This window comes from Hippocampus zosterae, chromosome 17, assembly GCF_025434085.1.
Source record: "Hippocampus zosterae strain Florida chromosome 17, ASM2543408v3, whole genome shotgun sequence".
Taxonomy (NCBI): Eukaryota; Metazoa; Chordata; class Actinopteri; order Syngnathiformes; family Syngnathidae; genus Hippocampus; species Hippocampus zosterae.
Window position 1 is genome coordinate 10,814,289 of NC_067467.1, and position 22,870 is coordinate 10,837,158.

At 46.1% G+C, this 22,870-nt stretch overlaps 1 protein-coding gene across 1 annotated transcript in view; it reads left to right on the top strand.

Annotated features, from left to right (window-relative positions):
- The first annotated feature begins 583 nt into the window (after positions 1-583).
- LOC127590403 (retinoic acid-induced protein 1) overlaps positions 584-22,870 on the top strand; it is a 61,521-nt gene continuing 39,234 nt past the window's right edge. Inside the window, exon 1 of the mRNA XM_052049933.1 lies at positions 584-769. The gene's annotated coding sequence lies outside the window, so the exon portion shown is untranslated. The remainder of the gene's footprint in view (positions 770-22,870) is intronic.

The window sequence follows — 22,870 nt, forward strand, 5'->3', positions numbered from 1 at the left end:
TCTTTGGTGTCACCAGGATGGCTTCGTGTGTGGCGTCATAGCAGAGGACAGTGTGACTTTTGTAACGCCGTACCGGATTCATTTACGCTTTTGAAGGTTGGTCATTGCAGAGGTTGAGGAAAAAAATGGCTGATGAAGTTGATTTCAAATCAAAATGATCGGTCAGCTCACTCTCTCCCTCACCCCCACCCTCTCGTTCCCCTCTCCCACATACACACGCGCACGTTTGTGCATGGCGACTGTCCTAAAGGCTCCCCCGCCCTCCCCCCCCGGGCCGCTTCCTCCTCCCTGAACACCTACATTGCCCCCCCCCCTCCCCCGCCCACCCGGCTCCCTTCCCCATATCTCGCCCTCCGCTCTCACCCTCCATACCTCCTCCGAGCTAATTCCATTATACATTCCCAACTGGAAGGAAGAGAAGCTGTCTTCTAATTGCTTTCTTATCCCCCTGAGTCCCCGTCACTCTCTCCTACCGCCACACGTTGTTCCCCCAACTCCCCCCTCTGTTTGCCCCACCCCCTTGCCCTGCGTGCTAGAGTGAGCGAGAGAGAGAGAGAGTGAGAGAGAGAGAGAGAGAGAGAGAGAGAGAGAGAGCGCCGCTGGCGAGTGAAGCAGCCTTGGCGAGTGAGCGCCGCCGTTGCCATTTGCAGCCTCGTCAGTGGAAGGCGAAGGGAGCCTCCGCCGCTTGACGCTCGGCTCAGCTCATCGCAGCCTCGCCAGAGGACGAGCGGACACGCAAGCACCGGCGAGAACGGCTCACCGCTCACAGGTATCAGACACGCACGCGCACGCGAGCCCGCCGCCCCCTCGTCGTCGTCGTCAGGTTCCCTCCCGTGCGCGCCACACGGTTGGAAGGAATCTCGTACGTGTCCACGTCACGGCCGCCTTGACGCCTTCTTTCAACTTTTGCCTTTGAGCTGCCTGCTGACCCCCCCCCCCCCTCCGGTGCCAAAATAGAACACGATCAGGGCGCGCTGTTGACTTTGCCTCTTGCATGAGGACACGCGCACATAAATGCAAACACGCTCATCTGACCGCAAGGAAGATGAATCTGTTTGAGTGAACGCAGCTATGAGAGAGCATCTTTAGTTTCTTTTTTTTTTGTTTTTGGTCAGTCAACTGCATTTTTTTAGGAGTTTTGTAGACACGCCGGTTCTATATTACGCGCGTGCGCGCGCGCGCGGCTTCAGTCGTGCCATTAAAGTGAAGACTGCAGTGTCACCGCTGGCTTGAAAGGATGCTTCCCGTCATCCTCGCTCACCCCGAGGACATCCGGGGAGGGGGTTGTGCGTGGGCGCGCGTGTGCGTTAGAAATGGGGACGCGTTCACCGAGCGAGTTTCGCGCGCGCGCGCGCGTGTTTCGAGATGGTGACATTGGGAGCAAAAAAGGGGGTGCGACTTGATTGAGTGTGTGATCGAAGCTGAGGGAGAACAGGTGAAGGGGAGAAGAATGTATGAATGGGAGATGAGACGCGCGCGCGCACCGCGATGACAAACGACACGCGTGCGTGTGAACGCGTGGGCCTATTTTGGCGTCAATGATCCCCCACCGCACTTGCGCTGCCGATGTTTTTCGACGCCGGCGGATTTAGTGCCGACTCAACTCTTCCTATCTCTTTTTTCGCGTGTGTGTGAAGATTCTCTCAGAAGTTTTTTTTTCACTTGGTCCCCCTTGTGTGGAAAAGTGGTTTCCCTCGCATGATGCAACACAATGAAAGGAGCCATGAGGAACTTGAAGGAGGGCAGCAGGTTGAAGTGAACGCTGCGCTTTTTCACCACTTGATGATTTCACTCACATCTTTGCAATTTCGTGCGCTGCGGGGGGGGGGGGGGGGCGAAAAAAAATGCTGTGAAGTTTTTAGCACATTAGACAGGTTTTTCCCGGGTGTGTGCGTGTGCTTGTGTAATGATCAGTAAAGGGCACCTAAAATTGGCATTTGCTGGCCGCGCTTCCCTTGTTTAACTTTCTTCACCTTTCCGTCACAGAAAGGAGAGGAGCCGAATAATTACCGAAGGGCCGCCGTCATCCATCTTGTTTTTTTCGGTTGCCACGTGATTGATCTCAATTTGGGGTCAACTTGCCTTCTTTTAAGCGATCAGTTTGTAGAAGTCAGAGTACGGCAATGAAAATGGAACATACTATATTACTGGGGTGTCAAACTCATTTTTGTCGCGGGCCACATTTTAGTGACTGTTTCCCTTGGAGGGCCATAATGAATTTTGGGAAACCACATAAATGTTTAGTCCCCTCCACATATCACAGATACAGCGCACAACAAATGACAAGAATAATGACTGTTATTGTGGATTACATATGACAATTAGAAATTTTGGTTCAGACTTTAGCAAGCATCACGGAACTTGACATGCTTGATTTGATTTCGCGGGCCGCATAAAATGATGTGGCGGGCCAGATCTGGCCCCCGGGCCGTGACTTTGACATCTGTGCTATATTATATGCAAAATGGACCCATACTGCCCAAAAATATAAGACCGAAAGTAAGAAATCATCATACTTTGTTTTAAAACAATTTACAAAATCCTTTGCTGGTGTTTTGTTAGGGTGAGGAGAGAGAGTGAGGAGGGGTTGAGAGAGGCTGGGGGTGCAGGGAAGCGTTGACAGAAAGTGATGAAGGAAGAAGGAAGGATGAAGCTCATCTGTATGCAGCTTCCAGCGTGCGGCTTGTTTGATTGGTGGCGCTTAGCGCTGGCTGGCAAGATGCCATAAAGTGGCCGAGGCGAAATTAATATCGTCCATGTAATTCCAGCGCCTTCCAGGTAGTCGTCATTTTGTGGGGATAACGTCAAGTCCACGTAATCATTTCATTTTGAACTGGAGTGAGCTGACTTTCGTCCCCCCCCCCCATCCCCCCCTTCTCACTCTTTTGCTTATCCTTCCTTGAAAAGCTTGCAAGGGATTACAGCAAGGCCGCTGCTAATAGACCGAAAAAATTCAACAACAACTCAAAAGTGGCATCCAGCGGTGTTTAGGACCATCTCGGCTTAATGAAGAGTTTCTCATCAAACGTGTCTCATTAGGGCGTAATGAACAAGATGATGCTGAGGAATGTACCTTCACGACACAGAACGGGATTTGTTTGCACTGAGTTAGACGAGCATTCAGCTACGTGTTTGTTTTCAACCACGGCTTCTTTTGACGGCCTTAACTGTTTGCAATTCATGTCAAAATATGACTGCAGGCCTTGGCAAACATACTTCAGAACGTGATGCTTTTTATTTTTTAACCAATGGAGGACTGGAATATTGGTGGGTGGGCTTGCTCGAATGGTGTCCCTGCCACCGCACATATTGAACAGGCCAGATGTTTCTCCAAAGAGTATGGGAATATAATGTGCTAGTTTCTGCATTAAAAAACACATTGCAAACATTGCCGGTGTACTTTGCCGGCAGGCTGGAACGGATAAATGGCATTTACATTCACTTCAATGGGGAATGATGCTTTGACATTCAAAACTTGATCATATATTTTTTTTTAATACAATCAACTCTATTACAGCGAGTGGTTGTTCCAGAGTTCAGATATGGACTCAAATTTTAAATGTGTCTTTATTTTATTGGGTAGTTGATGCCTCGGCATGATTTTGAACGGGTTCCTTATTTGTTACGTCCATCATTTTACACACTTCAAAATGTAATTTTACACCTTTTAATGTTCCTTCTCATGATATTAATTTACTTTTTTTTAAATGATTAAATTGCATTTCGTACCCCAAATTTTGACTTGACATTAACTTAACGTGTTGAACTTACACAATGCGGAAAACCGCTTGGCAAGAAAAGTCCATGTTTACTATTTGTGCGAGTGAAGATGAAACCAAGAAAGAGAATTAGAGCAGTCAAAATCAGAAATGGCATTTCATGAAATTAGACGTGGTAGTGTGCATGCCTGTGCATGAGCATCTTCTTTCCACCGAATTCTAATCGGGCACAATTGCAGCACTTGAAAAGAAGAGGGAAAAAAAGGCGAAGGTTTTATGCCCACCAACTTACTCGCCGGCCGCCTGTGTCTTGTAACACCTGCTGAAGTTACGCAACACACTGGGTCACACGAGGAGATCACAAGAAGAAGCCGACAGAACTAGAGAACACGACGACGACAATAAATAGCCTGTGTGACAAGCCAAGCCTTGCTGTGCTTACGTCATGTCCCAGAAAACAGCACCTCAAGAAATATTCTCACCACTGAGTAGATTTCTGGCCGTACCCTTGACACTTGACTTTCCCATCCGTCTTGGGGAGAGAAAAGCTTCAAATGTTGTACTGTGGTGATCAAATACCAGTCCACTGGGTCACTTGAATGCAAAGTGACCTTGAGCGAAAGTAGCAGACCCCTCCCCCCTCCAATTCCCCGAGTTGTGCCAAACGTCGCGCTTCCTTTTGAAGCACATTAGCGCCATCCCATATTCAGCGGTGCTGTTGCTAGGCTGCATGCTTGCAGTCCACGCGTGCAACCGTCCGCCCGCCCCGTGTGGAAGCGTGCGCATGTTTTGCTTGACTGCCTCCGCGCAATGGACGCAAAGTAAACTCGACGCCTGCGAATTAGCTTCCATAGCAACCGTGCCGCACAGCCAGCCAGCCAGCCAGCCAAGGCAAGTGAGTGAATGGCTGCGTTTTTTGTGGGATGTGAAAGTGGGCGCAGGCCAGATGCCAATTTTTGCCACTGTGGGCACGCCGAGGAACTGACGGGCTTGAACAATAGGGCAGCGTTCTAGCAATGACGACGGTTGGGAACAATTGTCCTCTGCTCTGTGGATGCCAGACAAGGTCAAAAAGCGGAATTTAGCCAGTTAAGTGAGACGTTTGATAAGGAAAATCAGGCGTGTGTAGGTAACAGAGTAGAATGACGACAGGGCTAACAGATAACTCTGTGGTTCTCAATTTTTTAGCACCAACTAAATATATAATAAATATATTAGGCCTATTAACATTGTAGTTTCACGCAGTATAAGACCCAAATGTAAGCCCACCTAAGACATTATGACCATCTAGTGGTGATATGTGGTATTGCAACCTAAAGTCAGCAGTCAACCCCCACATATTCGCGGTTCAGAATCACATATCTGCAGATTTTTTTTTTTCGAAAATATTTTTTTCAGGTTGGATTTTTTTCCTCGCTGCCCGCATTTTATAAATGTTCCTCAGCATTTTCTTACAATTTCTTTTGTGACAGAAACCAACAGTTTCTAAAGATTTCTTGCAAATATATAGAACTGTACTATATATAGAATCTGTACTTTGAGAATCATCCCTCTAATGAATTTTAATTTCTCTCCAGATTTAATAAATAAATAAATAATTCCAGATAGCAACGTTAGACACACTTGTCTTTCGTGGTCCATAAAAAAATAAAAAATAACGTTGTGGCGAGCCGGATCCCACCCCTGGGCCCTAAGTTTCATATGTATGCTTTTCTCCCTTTTGGTTTATTTTTGTTTTGTGGGCTGACCTATATTAGCTTGTCTCCCTCTACACATGCACGCACGCACACACACACACACACACACACACACACACACACACACACACACACACACACACACACACACACACACAGAGTACAAAGCGAGCCGCGCATCACACGCTGAGCTGTGCTGAATTAACCAAAGCCTTTTGCAGCGCAGGAGGCAAAAACACAAACAAGCAAGACGTTGGAGGCGGACTCCGTGTTGGCTGGCGATTTGGCGCGCGAAGGTGCGCCAGCCACACGCAGGTTGCTGTCGCCATGCGACTAATTGCTACATTTCTCGGGCCTGGAAAACAAGGCGGAGGGTTGTGGGAAGAAGGCACGGACACGGGTGGGACGCTAATGACCTCTCCGATGTCTATCGGCCCACCGAGCTTCTCGTGTGGGTGGGATGGGAACGCGCTCGCAAGCACGCGGGAAATGCTCACCTGAGGCTCAGGGAAAGGAAAAGGCTTAATTTCTTAATCCAATTCCAAGTTGATATCGTCAATTATAGAGCTGCGAGGCCAGTCTGAGCTTTCATCTTTCTGGGCTGTGGGGGGGGCGAGCATAAGCGTTCACAGCAGAAACAAAACTTTTTCTGCACAGCGCAGCAACACAAACAGTAGCCGCAGGCGTTTTTTATTATTTTTTTTAACTCAACTTTAGAGCGTCTGCTCCCATTTTATTTCAGGATTCAGGATTCACTCGCAGAACCCTCAATGGTCAGGCGACTCCATAGTTGCTGGATCTGGTGTCATTTTATTGTACTGCAGTCTGCTGACTGCCTTTTAAGTAATGTTCCTCATATACAGGACTACATTGGTTGTAAAGAAGTGAACGACATTATGCCACAGTTTTTTTTTTTGCTTCAGTGGAATGCACATTGTGATATGCAGTACATGGAGATGGTCACTCCTCAGGAAGCTGCAGTGAAATGAGTCTTTACAGATGAGTTACGTGGGCTTAAAAGTAACCAACCCCTAGTTGAACATAACTGTAGAACACCGAGGATTGCAACGGTGTGTTTCAAATGACCACATCACTTTGAATGTCCACTAGCTTTATGCTAACACATAATGGGCAACACCATTGATGGGCTAACAAAACTAGCATCAATGTTCTAGTAGGTGTAACCCTTTAAGCAATGGATACAAACAGCAGCTAAACATGTAGACAGACAATGGAGAAGGGTGCAGATTTCAGGGTGTGATAGGTGAAAAGACACTCTCACTACATGTGTGTTTCCACATTACGATTCCTCCCTTGTTTTTTGCAGCTTGTGTATTCCAAGTCAAGTTCCCCCAACTCCCCCTGAACGCACAATCTTGATTTTCCGTGCATACCCATGTATGTTCACTAATCCATGACGCCTAACGTGCACGTACACGCACACATCCACTCGGAGGGGACTCATGCATAATCATCGGGTCTCACCTGCAGCCGAGAGCTACGCGGCAATGCATACCAAATAGATAGACGGGGTTTCAGAAGGGAGAGATGGAGGACAAGATGGATGGCTGGAGGGCGGCTGACGACGTTCTGTAAAGCCGGGCACATCAGTAATGAGATCTCTGCGAGTCAAACATCACGTTGCACACCTGGATAATGGCTGGCTTGCAAAGAAAATGCGAGACTTGGCCTTGGCTTAGTTGGCTAATGCTGCCTTCCAGAAAACTGGGATCTTTTGAACCTCGCGTTCCACTCCGAAATCATCATGTCTTCTAAATACTTCGACTAAATGCAGTGCAATGATGTAACATTGGAGAAATTGTCATGTAGCTGTAGTGTTGCCATGAGATACAAGGGACCACACTTCTGAGTTTTTGAGCGATAAATGTTGTAAACTTTTTTTCTTTTTTTTTTTTTGATTTGACCTGCGAGCAAACTTTGACTTCAATGCATGTCAACAAATTTCTCAACAATCAGAGGTTTGGCACGTAGCTTTGCCTTCAAGTCTGCTAGCTTAATGCTAACACATAATGGGAAACACCAAAGAAAGGCTAGAGCATAGCATCATTCTTGAGGTGTTGTATACATTTGAAAACTGATTTTTTTCATTTGCCACCAGTGGAGCAACACTTGTAGACAGACAAAATAATGAGACACGCTGATGTGTGTTGTTTACCTGCTAATATTAGTGCAACTTAGTGAGGACCATCTCTTGGATCCACTGTTGTTTGGTGGCTAAGGAGCACACATCAGGATTAAATCAATGTCCATTGAATTAAAACAAAAATTGTGCCCCCCCAAAAAAACTCTTTACATTCTATTTAATTTGAATTACTGTCTTTTTTATAAGGTACATTATTACAGAGTGCAACCTTTTCTTTTGAAAAACACCCTCCAAATATTTTTGTTGCGTTTAAAGGGAAACTACAACAGATTTTCCGTTTTCCATTCATTTCAATGCGGGAAGAAGATTTGAGATACAAGCATCTCATATCTCAAGTCACCACTGTAAGTCATTATGACATCATTTAGTGAAACGTTCAGAGCCGTCATAGGTTTGTTAGAACAGCTGACTTATCTACATCAGGACTGAACAAATCAACTGACTTCCATTGACAAGCCAAATTCTGTGTTGCTGTGTAAATCTAATCTGCACAGGGTTGATGTCAGAATATAAATTAGTAATGGGATTGCTACTTTAACAAATTACATAAATTTTGCATTTATCCTCACAGATTCAGAACTGCCCCATGACACCAGCATTCTTCTGTCCTCTGATTGGTTAATCAGAGTATAACTTGGTAGAGTTGTGTTGGACTCACGGAACGCATCTGACGTGTTTTCATAATCTGCATCTTTTTGGGAGTATGAGTTTTTGTCAGGATATAGGGGAAATGCTGATGCTGATCTGCTCCAGATGAGATTTACCCCGCATAGTCGTGTGCTCTTATTTTTGAGCATTTCTGTGGTACTGTTGGTTTCTGTTGAAGTGAACCAAGTCAGGATCGCATTTGATTGAGCATCTGTATGTCACGTGACTCTTAATGACCACCAATTCATTGCTACCTTAGTGTTTTTTTGTTGTTGTTTTTTCACGAGTGGGGTGTAGGACTTGATCTGCTCTGGAGGAAAGTGCGAACACATTGGTGTTGACCCACTGTGGCTGTTAGCATGTTAGCTTGTGTAAGAGCATGAGTCACCAGCTTTGTCGAGCGCAGCCTCGGCGCACTTTAAACATCGGAGCAGTCAACAAACCCTGGGCTATCTCTGTGGCCACATTTATTTATGTGCGCTGACACTCATCGTCCCACACACGCACACACACCCACACACAAACACACACATGAGCATACACACGACTCACACGCTAAGCTAAAAACACTCTCAAAAGATCATAACGTTCAGATTTGAATGAGACCATGAGAGACCTATATGGGTTTATATTGTTTAGAAAATATATGACTGTGTCATTTTACTAAACAACAATTTATTTTACAATATTTCGGATAATTTAGTTTACCTATTGTATTTTTTAAAATATATTCTTTGTTTCGAGTGGATCTCATTTGTTTATGATAATGCTTGTTATTTAGTAACACAATAAAATACGATTTTAGACCAATTTTGTTGATTTATAAGGATTTGATTTCTATATTATTTTCTCCATGTGCATGCTACATGTTAGTTAAAACAACCACATAACTTTGCTTTTAGGTTCGCTAGCTTAATGCTGACACATTACGGGAAATGCCACAGGCAGGCTAACCAATAGCATCAGTGCAGCAACACATGTAGACAGACAATATAACATCACTCACAGACATATATTCTTTATCCTCTGTGAAAACTGACTAACATTACTGCAGATTACTCAGTCAACTAGTAGTGAAACTCCTCTTGGATGACTGTATTGTAATGACCCCTGGAGGCCAAGTCATGCACGTCTGTCTGAGATTACATAACAGTTATGTCAAATCTTTATGTCGCTGTATGTCTGTTTGCGTTCGTTTGATGTCAATCTTTCAACCGTCACCATCAAATGAGCAAGCGAGTTCATTGAGAACATGGTAAAGTTGGGATTTCATGCGTTTGCTAATTATGGAAAGATGCAAGCAGGCCCAAATCAGATGCATGCGTTTCTTTCTTTCCTTCATTCCCTCTTTAATTCTTTTGCTTCCCTGTTCATCTGCACACCCTTCTCCACTTTGCGCCTTTCATCCTCTTCTTCTTCCGGTCTCGCCCTGTCATCATCTCTCCATCCTCCACCACGCTGTCAACATCCAACCCGTACCGCCTCTCGCCCGGCTCCTCTCCTCCATTTCCTTCTTCCGCCTTCCCCCCACTAGCCCATCTTCATCCCACATCTGTTCGTCTCCCCCTTTTCCGCATCCGACAACACCCCCACCACCATCACCACCCTCTTCCCCCTCTTTTTTTGCACTTCATTAGTGGCTCTGTTCATTTTTATTTTTATTTTTTGTGCTCCCCCTTTCTCCGCCCCTTCTGGCTCGCCTGGAGGATGACACATGATGGCAAATTCTTGTCTCATTCAAATGCTGACATCCTCACACACACACGCACACACCATTAGCCACTGTTCCAGTATTCAACACGCGTGATGTCATCGTCAAGGTTAACAGCTGAGGCGCTAATGGTGCAAGGATGCTAAGGCTTGTGGGTAATGTAGTCAGGGTGCAGCATGGGCAGCATAATGACATACTATTTTATTTATTTATTTATTTTGGAGTGGGGGGCGGGACAAATACATCAAGAATGGAATTAAATACAATCAATAACGATGTACAAAGTATATAAAGCATGAGAAAACAACAACATAAGAGACAAGATTAGGGCCACACAGCAGAGTATAAAATGTTCAGAGAAAATGCAGTTTTTCTGATATTGTTTTTAATCAATTGATGAGTTTATTCTCCCAGCATATGCACTCGATTCCAATAAAATGATAACATCGTCTCAGTCAAAAGTCATCTTTATGACTTCAAATCAAACCGAATAAAAATGCGTTTCTATTTAGAAAAGGTGCAAAACGAGTCCTTTAAGCATTGGAGACATTTAATTTCTCCTTGCCACGAAGCAAAATGCCATAGTCAGGCTCAGGATTTCCATAAATATGGCGGTGTTTAGCTTTACGAAACTTTGACCACATGTTGCAAAGAACGTAACGATCCTTACAAGCATGTTTTTTTATTCTCTATAAAAATGACTAATATGAAGGCAGGTTGGGTGGCACGGTGGTCGACTGGTAAGCACTGGCCTCACAGTGCAGCTGTGCAGGGTTCGATTCCGGCGCCGACATGTTCTCCCTATGCCCGCATGGGTTTCCTCCGGATACTCCGGTTTCCTCCCACATTCCAAAATGTATGCATGGCAGGTTAATGGAACACTCTAAATTATCAATAGGTTTGATTGAGAGCGAGAACGGTTGTTCGTTTATGTTTAGCATCTGATTGGCTGGCGACCAGTTCAGGGTGTCCCCCGCTTACTACCTGAAGACAGCTAGGTTAGCATCCCGCTAGCCCCGCGACCCTCGTGAGCATTAAGTGGATTAGAAAATGGATGGATGGATGAAAGTGGGTTAAAAAGTCACTTATGAAACTCTTCTTGATTTGTTTCTCCATGTCTGTATCATAGCGCCCCCATGTGGCCAAGTTGCAGCACAATGTTTGTTGCGCGGGTGTCACGAAATGTGCTTACTCTCATAACTTTGTATTTCTAAAGAGTAGAAAAGAGGCGAGCTATTTCTCTTATCGCATTTCCTTCACAATAAAATAATGCAAATACATGACATAATCATGCCATAAATGAATCATACATAGCACAAACTATAGCGCTGCCGTTGTAAAAGGTGCCACTGTCGTCGCTAAATTCGTAGCACTTCAACCATTGCCGTCCTGCTAAAAATGGACCTGGAGGTTTACCTCTAATAATAATAATAATAAAAATAATATCTTAAGCGTCACGATTCAAATGCAGACAGCAAAAAGTGAAGGCAAAGTGAAGGCAATCATATGAGGCAAATGTCATTTGCCTCCAGCTTCTCCTTTGTCGCCCCCCCCCCATGCACCCCCCGGTGATGTTCATTAATGTGAGGAGGCGCCGTTGTCGCATGGATAATTCACCGCCGCGCCAGCCAGCCGTGTCTGCGCGTTTGTGTTCGTCCGTCTGTCTCTGTGTGCGCGCGGCGAGAAAGGCATGACAACAAAACAACCTTTCCGCCCGCCCTCGTCAGTCGCAATGACGAGACGCCGCTCTCGCACCCCCTATTTTTATCTTCGCACGCACGCACGTACGCACGCACACGCATTCTGTCTGTCTGTCCGTCCTTGGGTGTCTGCAGCCAGCTGTGTCTTCGGGCCATTAGTGACCCCCCTTGCCTCCTCTTCCGTCTTCCATCCATTTTCCCCATCACCGATTTCTCCGGCAGACTCCCTCCCTCCCTCCCTCCCTCCCTCTCTCCTTCCCTCCCTTCACGTACCCTCCTGTGACCACTGGGCCTTCATTGTCACAGCAAAACAGTTTCGGGTTCGCCGTTCTGTCACGCCACTGCGCCAAACGGCGACAATCCGGAGCACTCTCGTGGGCATTGCACGCCCACGCGCACAGCATTTTGTATCGCAACATGCCGTTAATCCCAAAACAGCAGACAGCCGAGTCAGCAACCTGGGCCTGTCCTCTGTCTTGATGCAGACATCCTCCTCCTCCTGAACTGTAAGCCTTTTGTAGCTTCCTCTCATTATGCAAAAGTCATTTGTGCTGTAACACACACACCTTGCGCATAGTCACTCATTATAAACGTGGGATCGGTTCCTCTTTCCGGTGGCATGTTGATGTGTTTTTTCTTTTTGCCGTCGCTGGCATTGAGGAGGGGGGAGAGCATGCGAATCATGAAGGGGGCCTCTGCTACTTTGTTGTTGTCGTCGGTAAAAAAAAAACATCCCTCGTATTAACTTCCATAGTGTTTGTCCTGAGATAGAAGATGGAAGACGAGAAGTGGTATTAAAACAGGCCAAAATTCGGATGTCAGGGGTTAGGCAGGGTGAGAAATCAAATGTGAGTGTAGAAATCAGCATTAAATTGAGATTTAGGCATTCAATCATGAAAGCATCTCATTTGCTACTGGAGTCCAAGTAGGGAATGCTCTGGAATTTGTAGACTTCTTTTTCGCTCTCGGAGTCACAGAAAGACGAACGTCGCGAGCATTAAGACTCAGGATTGAACATACGTAAGTCAAAGTGCTTAGCTGTGTAATATTTCATAAGTAACAGTACCGTAACATCACATCTCCGGTTGAGCTGGTGTCATGCTGAGCAGAGAGAGAGAGAGAAAAAAGAGAAGAGTAGAGGATAATGCAGAGTGAGACACCAGTTGGATAAAAGGTGTTGTTAAGCCAAACCAGAGTGTAGAAATCAGTCTTAAATTGAGATTTAAACAGTTGTCGGAAAAATAAAGAGTAAATTCCTGAGAAAATCGACTGTAGCAGTAATGAAGTATGATTTACCACTGTTTTTGTTTTTACCTCTGTTAAAAAAAAATATTGAAAGTCTCACTCACGAGCTTGACTGATGGAAGTGGGTGGGGCCTACCTTGTGATCGACAGGCGGGTAACAGCAAAATTAAGGTGGAGGTCAACAAAAAATAAAACACCATAACCCATGACATCATCCCCATTACATCACCTGCATTCCTCTTTGCTACACCCCCTGCTGACAGGCCCCCCCCCCCGGCCCCCTCTCCACTTCCTTCCATCCATTACGCAGCCAAAGCCCCCTCCGCCAGCCAAACTGCCAGCCGCTCTATTGATTGAGCCATTCAATGTAAGCCTGGAATTCAACTGGATGCTGTTGCACTTGAATATGCAAATGAGGACATCATCAAGGGCGGTGGGTGGGGGCGGGGGGGGTTGCAGTTCCGGTGTCGCTGTTGCCATGGGAACCTTTCATCAAACCTTTCATAATACACACATAGAGAGGGCGTGCTCACTTGCTTTCTCTTCACACACACACACACACACACACACACATTAGTGCTGTAACACACACACCTTGCACACTTTAGTGTGTGTGCGTGTGTGTGTGTGTGTGTGTGTGTGCATGTGCGCGCGCGGATCAGTGTAAAACTGACTGCTGGACGCAAGGACTGAAATGACCTCACAGTGCCCTTGGCTGTGTGTGTGTGTGTGTGTGTGTGGGTGGAGGGGGAGAAAATACACTACGTGTCCACTGCCTTTAAAGACTCCCTCATCACCCCCACCACCTCTCCCTCCTCCCTCCCCCCTCCATCCATGTTTATGCAGCCGTCTAATCACAGCGACAGGAGAACAGCACTCTGCCACCATGCACGCACGAAAACGCACACAAGAACACAAGCGCATGCAGAATTCATCTGCTCTTCTGCGCGTTTTCTTCCCTCTTTGCCGCTTGCACCCACGCACACACATCCTGCCTCCTCACCACTGCGGGTCATCAACATTAACGTCACCCCTCTCTCGCCGGATGTTACATCGGGGATGTTTTTAGGTCAGGAGGATGTCACACCATGTCCGTGCACGCGTGTGTGCGCATGTGTTTTTTTTAGGTGTCAGTGTGCAAGTTTATTGGCTGCAGAAACATTCTGACCGTCGGGAGGTTTTTAAACACGTGAAGCAAACCATCATAGACCTTATGAAGTGAATTCAGAGATTGGATTTTAAATACGTTAATCGTGTTGTGAAAGCGCTATATAAATCAGCATGTATTGTATTGTATTGTATTGTGTTGCAATAGTTAGCTAGCAGCGATGCCTAAAGGCCAAAAATTCATTTTCCATTTCGATAGTCTGCCGGTGTGGCTGCTTTAGAACACTTTGTTGTTGGCCATGAGCGCAAGTCTGCTTCATAGACTGTGTGTGAATTGGGGCTTCAGCTAGCCGCTTTAGAGTGCCTGGTTGTTGACCACAAGTGAATGTATATCAAGAGCTAAATAGTCGTGGAGGGATTTTGGGGGGGAATGTTTAGTTTTTTGGGTTTTTTTGTAAGTCTGAAGTGACAACCAGAATGTGGACCTGGGCTTTGGGCTGGCATAGCCATTTTAGTGTGCCTCATTTTTGCGCCGTGGAAAACCAGGTGAATTTTTGGAAACAGATATATTTTCATACCTCTAATATGTAGTTATATACAGGCATATGAAAAACGATAGATGAAGTTGCATCCATTTCACCAAAGTTGTAGTAGAGGTATTGATTGATACACATTCAGCAGGCAGACTCTTTTGAGAGCAGAAATAACAACGGAATTATTTAGAATGGTCGAAATTTACATGAAAGTTTTATTTTTTTCTCTTTACAGGGAAAAGGCCCAACGTGATAAGATTATGAGGGCTTTGTTTGAAGCAAAATAAAAAGAGAAAAAAAAGTCAGAGTGCAAGTTCAACTTGTATGGCCAATGGGTTAAAGAGTTCAGAAGCCAGGGGGCGCCATCCCCACCATAAACAATAGCACGATGGGAGAAGCCTTTTAAAACTGAGCTACGATCGTTAACACGCTGCAACAGTGCGTCCAATGCCTCCTCTACTAAGGTCGGCAGTAATTTGCTCTTCACCAACTCATAAGCTCTGTGTCTGCTTTTCGTTTTATTTATCTTAGGGGGCTTTATGGCTATTGCTCATCAGGGCATCCGTGTGCTACGTGCGTGCGTATGCGCGCGTGTGCGGTAAACGGATCGATCGAAAAGTAGTTATTTGGTCGGAAAAGATTGGGCACCCTTGTGTTAGCGCATATCAGCGCGTATGGGTGGCAGGCAGATGACAGCGTAGCGATTTCAGCAAGGACGTGGGGGGCAAATTAGAAGGCCGCCTCCAGGCCCAGGTGCTTATCGCTTCAACACACGCACGCCGGCGAACGTGCAGCCACTCTGCTCTGTCAACACTCGCAAAGTTTGCATGAAAACTAAAACGCTCGCAACTTATTGGAGTGTTATCAAGTACGACATCGAGTCATCAATAAATTCCAAAGAAGCCATTGTTCATTGATTACAGATCAAGTAACCTTGTCCGGTTATTGGGCTTGGAGTGAGCTAATTTTTGATGATAATGAGGGGGACATTTTTAAATATATCAATAAAATATAACATATAAGCGCCATTTGTAAATAAAATAAAACATTCAAATTTAAAGGCATAAAGTTACGGAAGGGAAATGTAAAAATAAGCATGATAAATAATGCAATAAGATATACAAGAGAAATTATTTTATTCTCTGGGGGTCGGGGGGGGCGAGTCATATAAGATGACTTTTCCTGCCACTTTTATTGATTTTTCTCCTCCAACATTGCAACTTCAATCTCATGAAATTGTAAAATTGTGAGCCCACCCCCACCTCCCGACCCCTCCTAGTGAAAACTGAATTCCCATGAAGCATTTTGTCAATAGATTTCAACTTTATTATCAACATTATTGTTGTAGTATTTTCTTTTCAGTCTGACGCGAAAGATCCTCCGTAATCGTGACCTTTAATTTGAAATCTCGAGAGTTCTTGTCTTGTCTGTCTGTCTGTCTGTCTGTCTGTCTGGCTAATCGTGATACCATGCATGGGCTGGACCTTTTACCAAAGTCTGTGTGTGTGTGCGTGTGTGTGTGTGTGTGTGTGCTCTTCGTCCCACAGACAGTGATGATTTATTCGAGAGCATGAGCACCAGTTGCTTTATCACACAAACACTGGCATGCCGAAATGAGTTTTGGCGAAGGGCCTGGCTGCTTTCTGTGACAATCACATCATTTCTGCATATTGTCACAAGGAGCCAAAAAGACTCCACATCACATTTTTATTTTTTGCAATGCTTCAGGGGGACAAAACAGTCCAGAATCTAAATTAAGATATGCTCGTCACTATTGCCTATTATTGATACGCGTGTTCATTTTTTTTAAAAAAGCACAGATTTTGTTCAAGGAGTTTGCTGATAATATAAAGACCATTTCTTGTTCCACCATGTAGACTCTCAACTCTACTGCTTTGACTTCAAAGGGAATAAGAGGAGCCCCTTCCTTTGACCGGGAAGTAAGTCAGCTGTGTTCACGCCCTCAACGGCGCAACCCAAAAATTTTTTATAATAATGTTACAATTTTTATACATATCAATCAGGTAGTAGCTGTCATAGTACTATTGGTCTTAGATGTCAGCTGTCACTTTTCCCACTGAAAAGTTTTGCCAGTCACACTTTTACGCCGCAGAAGAAAGGTATTGCGCGGAAAATGATGCGGGCTGTGTCAATTATTTTGAGTACAACAAAACAGATGGCAGGCAGGTTCGACTTTGGACATGGTTACTATAGAGGAAAGAGATCAAATAACTTCATTTTACAATATTTTGTAATCCCACTGCATGTCTTGGATTGTCTCGTAGATACCAGTTTTGTCCGGTATCTTACAGTCGCAGGTTCATGTATGTACACTCAAGGACACCAAGTTGACCTCGACTGATTGCTCTTCCGGAAGTTGGAGCACCGGTGGCCAGTGCTTTCATCAAACCTGGCCTGGAAAAACGCAAAAAAAACTCAGCATAAATTCTCGGTCATGCTGCAACCTTGACTCTTGTCCTTGTATTCCGCCTTTCCGTCGTAAAGTGAGATGCTCACTCAGGCGCTTCTCCGCGATGATATTTCTTCTTGAGAGGGAGGTGTGTTTCGAAGCAGGATGGCTCGATAGATGCATTGATAAGCTCTGCCGACTCCACAGCATTTATGCTGCATAGCCAATCCCTCTCTCTCTCTCTTCTCTCTCTCTCTCTCTCTCTCTCTCTCTCTCTCTCTCTCTCTCTCTCTCTCTCTCTCTCTTTCTCTCTCTCTCTCTCTCTCTCTCTCTCTCGCTCTCTCTCTCTCCCTGCCACACACTCATCCCTCTTTTCCTTCTCAGGCTTAATGCATCCGTATACTTGAAATGTCACTTCAGCATGGCAAGCTATTAGACGCTTAGCCCAAGCAGCTGACAGTTCCCCCACCCCTCTTTCCTTCCCTCTCTCGGTCAAGACAGAATGATTGGCTGAAGCTTCTGCAGTCATTCAGAACAGGTATTAAAAAGAGAGAGAGAGAGAGACCCACAGACAGACAGTGACAAAGCAAAGGACTCTCTCACCATTGAGCAGCTTGACGCCATCTCACATTTATCACACGGAGCCTTGCTTGAGCTCGGGCCTCCCGTAAATTCTCAAAATAGAGGCCTCTGCCCTCAATTAGACGCCGTATTGTCCACTTGAAGAAATAAATGCCTCTCCCTCAGGAAGTAAAAAAATACGCCGGAGTCTGGAGTCTGTCCCAGGTGACTCTGAGCAAGAGGTGAAATACACCCTGAACTGATCGCCAGCCATTCAGGGGGCAGGGCAAAAAGACAATCAAGCCTTTATATTCACAACTCTGCGCAATTTAGAGTCAAATTTAACTCAATTTATCATTTCAATGTACCTGCGGCTAGAAAGCAAAGCGCAGAGAGTCTCTGTCACCGAAATGCACGGGTGCAGTCAGTGAATGCGGTGATCGATCATTTTGCCAACAGCCTTTCAAAATATCCACACTCTCTCCTCTGTTGTGGCAATCATTTTATTCCCTGACAACTGTGCCATGTTTTTGGGGTTCCGTGATGTCATAGATTAGATGTGGAGCCTCCGACCTGGATAGAGAATTGTGACGCACCAACCGATTTTTGTTTCTTTTCTTTTTTTCACTCGTCCGTTTCTGTCGCGTTCTAATTGACCTCGGACTACTTTGTCTTATTCAAATCATAATTCCTTCTAACTCCAAATGCACTAAAAATAAAAGGACAAATCACAAATGTCAGACTAACACAGAGTTAACAATTCTCAGTCAACCAATCAGCAGTCAGCTCAATCCTCACGCGAACATCTCCCCACCAAGACGAGATGTCTCCTTTGAATAAAAGCCTGGCGCTTTCTGTTTTGGGTTAAATAAGCAGCCCGAGCAATTAAAATGGCGTCATGCCCTAATCTCTGCACTTGGGGATCTTTGTCATCGTAGTTACTTTAACTTTTGGGGGTCTAGAGTGTGTCTGTGTGTGTTAGTTAGTCGCTTCTCGATTGCTATCTACAATTATCCCTCATTGCAGCCAAATAAACAGTGCGAGAGAGTGAGAGAGAGAGAGAAGCAAAGATGCAGAAGCATATCTCCAAACAGAAGCGAGCGAGAGCGGCATGAAACAGGGGATTAGAGGCTCGGTTAGTCTGCATGAAATCCCCTTTCCCTCTCGCGCCCTATAAAGCAAAGACGGCAATTGGCCACATTATACAAAGAGGAAGAGAAGGAAATGTGTGTGTGCATATGTGTGTGTGTGCGTGCGTGCGTGCGTGTGTGTGTGTGTGTGTGTGAGCAAAATCTCCTTTCATTCTATTCTAATTCGCCGACGCCGCTCTGCATGGTTGCCGCCCGAGATGTGACATTACAGTTTATCAACACAGGAAGCTTCTCTCGCTCGCTCACTTTTTCCTTGTTTACCAATAGCAGGAGAGGCGGGGGGGGGGCGGGGGGGGGGGGGGGGGTTAGTGATGGAGAGAGAGGAGGGGAGGTGCTGCGGGAAGAAGTGACATTGGCCTTGAAGCCTGCTATTGTCTTGCCTCCAGGACTGCCAGGCTGCGGCTCCGTCAGAGAGCCGGCCAGCCAGCCAGCCAGCCAGCCAGCGTGTGAGCATGACGGAGAGAGGGCGAGATGGTTGCCATGGTTACTTCTTGGGAGATGCGAGCACTCTTGTTTATCAGTTGGCCGAGGGAGCGAGCGTTTGCGTGGTGGCGGGCCGTCTTGCTGAGCAGATGTGTGTGTGCGTTCGTGTGTGCGCGTGCATGTGTGTTTTCGGATGACTTGATGCATCAAAACAGCAGAGCTCATACAGTGATGCTTTCGACTGCTTTCTTTGTAAACAAACCGAAATAAAGCCCAGCTTACTTCCATTGGAGGCTCCAGGGGTGGTGTGACAGCGGTGATGGCATCGGCTCAGTGTGACCTGGGCACCGATTGAAAATTAGCGCTCGAGTCGCGGCTCGCCATTCGCGGTGAATGTAACGAATGGAATCAAATGGTTTCTCTTTAAAAAATCCAGTTTGCTTCAAATGGCCAATGTGCATCAATGTGGCGCTTTAGCCTCACGTTCAGTTGACTGCTGAACCGGAAAGTACGCCGGCGGATGTTAAATGGCTTTGTGTAGCAAGGATCTCGTGCCGTAATGTGGCCAAAGGTGGTTTTGGAATATAGTGCAATAGAAGCACAGTTATTGTCTTTGCGCGTGCATAAATACAGAGCAATAAAATGCACTCAACAGTTGCAACCCACAAAAAACAATGACCAACAGATCGGGAAAGGTGGAGGAAAAAAAAACAAGTCCCTAGTTTTGCTCATATTTGTGTCTTCTGATTCCATAAACACTTTGTAGTGGGGATCTTTAGTCTATTTTATTGCTAGCAATTAGCCGACTGCGCAAAAGCTTTGTGCAGTCAGTCAAAATGGCGTCAGCCTTTTAAACAGACTGAAAATCGTGACTTTATTATTATTATTTTTTGTAAATGTGACGTGGCAGCAGTTGGGGCTCTTGTCAGTATGTCAAGGGCAATGCAAGGCAGCCTAATTTGTTTGGCACAAGTCATACGCAACGCGCGCAACAAAAAGCACAACACGACAAACAAAACCCGAAAGAACAAAAATACTTTGGGGCTTACATCACATCTGTTGGCAACTTATTCAATGTGCGTGCAGCATAACAGCTGCTCCACCATGTTTGATACGTAGCGTGCTCTTCAAAGAATCCGTCCGGAAATTTCGATTCGCTGACGGCTTTTCCACTGCCTCTCAAATCTCAGCTCTAATCACCGCCACCTAATTCATGCACAGCCCGACTGGAAAGAAGAAGAGGGGCAGCAAAAAGGGGAGGAAATTAGAAGCGAAAGAGGGAGCGACGTGACAGAGGAGGTGGCGTATGAGAGACAGAAAGGAAATGAGCATCCGGGGAGAGACAGCGCCGATAAAGAACAATGCAGGAGGAGAGCAGGACAAACAGAAGCATTAGCGAGGACGCGAAGAAGGCCCAAACACAAAGGAACAATGGGAGTGTGCAAACAAAAAAAAAAACGCGGCAGCGGCGGCGGAGGAATTATGGGGGGGGGGTGGGGGTGCGGGTAGGAGGGGGTGTTTGGCATCGAGACGCATAGCAGGAAATGTGATGTGATAAGATGACTTGTGACGTGACGTGATGCGATGCGACGAGCATGCCGCCACGTTGGCGCAGAGCTGCCCCCGCGCTTAGCGAGCAGCCACTGCAGGCGCTCTAGTATGTCAAATGTCACAAGTCTCACACACACACACACACAAACACACACACACACGTGCACAGCCTCATCCGTGTTTCCCCCACGCAGCCGCTGAGGCCTCTCACGTGTCGCTGAAAGTGTCGGAGCGCTTTTTTTTTTTGCGGCCGCTCACTCTGCACGTTTCCATGGACACGCAGCAATAGCTGCGTATTAGCGAATAGGCTATACGCGCCAAGCTTCATTTGTGTGTGCGTGTGTGTGTGTGTGTCTCTGTTTTCTTCCGCTGAAGGGTAAGCTCCAGAGTCACCCTCCTCAAAATAACAAGCAAAGCTTCTCCCATAGGACATGCAGATAGCCATCTCGCGTGTGGCGCGATACCGGGCCGCCCTAGTTCACTGCTCCATCCATCTCCCTCGTTCCCGCTGCCTCGCTCTTGTCTAAAGCTAATGAGGAGAGCGTCTCCGCCAAGGCCGAACGGTCCTAATTTGGATCGGCACTTTGAGAGAGACGCACCTTGCGCTTCAAACGTTCTCGTGAAGATGCCGCTTGCAGGAATCCCGTAAACAGGGCAGACTTCATCTTCAGGTCCCACTTTGCCTAATGAGCATGACAGTCACTCCTCAGGAAGCCACAGTAATAGTAGTCAGTCTTTGCAGAGGATAAAGAATATACTAATGTGACTAGTGTTGTATCTATGTTTGTGTTTTTTTTCATGATGTACCATAAATGGTTGTAACTACGCAGCACTGATTCTATTCAGTAGCTCATGTACGGCGTTTTGCACTGTTTGTTAGCATTAACTCATTCAGGACCAGCCAATTCTGGACCATGTCTGAAAAGACGTTTAAAAACGTCTTTGGGAGTGAATGAGTTAAGCGTAGCAGAGTTTCCTAAGGAAAGAGCTTCATGGGCATATTAAAGCCACAATGTTTCAATGTCTTTATTTTTGGTTTACCGTGACAGTAAATGTGGCACCAGCAAGAAATAGCTTGAGGCCTCTTTTTTGAAGAATCCTTCACTGTCTACCAAACCGCAGCTCGCTGCTTGTTGCGAAGTCAGTTCACTGCTATCAAACGGAAAATCTGTTTTTGGTTTTTGTGACTCAGGCCAAAGAAATAACAGTGTTGCGTTGGTGCCTTGTTGCTATAGTGAGATGAGATTTTTAGTGAGATTTCTTTGACGGCCGGGGTTGGGGGGGCGGGGGGATCTCATCATCGATGCATTCACCAATCAGAGATTTGGCTTATTTCTCCTCCGAGTGCATCTGTTTTGTTGTTCTCCACTTCCAAGCTTTTTGAGAGTGTTCGGTATGTTGGGAAAAGTTGCCAGTCATGTCCATAAAAGCATGCTCGGATGATTTTAGTGTGGAAGACGAGACAGTGACCTCCGAACATTTTTTTACAATGTCTTTCCAAAAGAGTGCAAATAGGGAAGCAACTTTGTGTTTTCTTCCGTTTTCCCTTCCTTTTAGTGTATGTAAAAAACAACAACAAAAATCTCTCCTTGTCATTTATTACCGTACTCATTGAAGTGGCTCAAGGTGTGAAAGCGCAGAGGAGGCGCGCATGCAAGCTGCTTGTGTGCAAATGAGGTGACGCGGCCCTGAAATGGAGGAATGCAGGGAAGGAGAGGAGGATCGTGAAGTCCTAAATTGTCTGCAGGTGGAAGACAAGAACCAAGACAGAAAGAATAGTGCAGCAGTCCCGGCTTATGAATGGCTCGGGAAGGTAGCAAACAGTGACCACTAGTGGTGGCCTGCGGTAGTGAATGATGACTGAGATGAAAAGGCTGAATGTGAAATGGACAACGAACAGCCATTGAAATATGCTTTAAAGAGAAAACCGAACACAAGAGACGGCGCGATTTGAAAAATGAGCTGCGGGGGAGTGGGCTGGGTGCCTTCAATATGAGAGGGCTGGGTACAGGAGGGTGGGGGGGGGGGGACGAAAGAGGGAACAATTGAGGCAAAATAACAAAAATAGATGCGGCGAGAGAGCGGGGATGAAGGAAAGAGGAGGAGGGTGGAGCTGGGACATGGGGGTGGGGGAGGGGGGGGGGTTGGAGACTGTGGCATGCGTCTCAAGCTGGCATGGACTCTATCAGTCACTTTCAGGCCCGGGCACTTGGCCCTATGTGGCTGCGTCTCACACACGCGCGCACACAT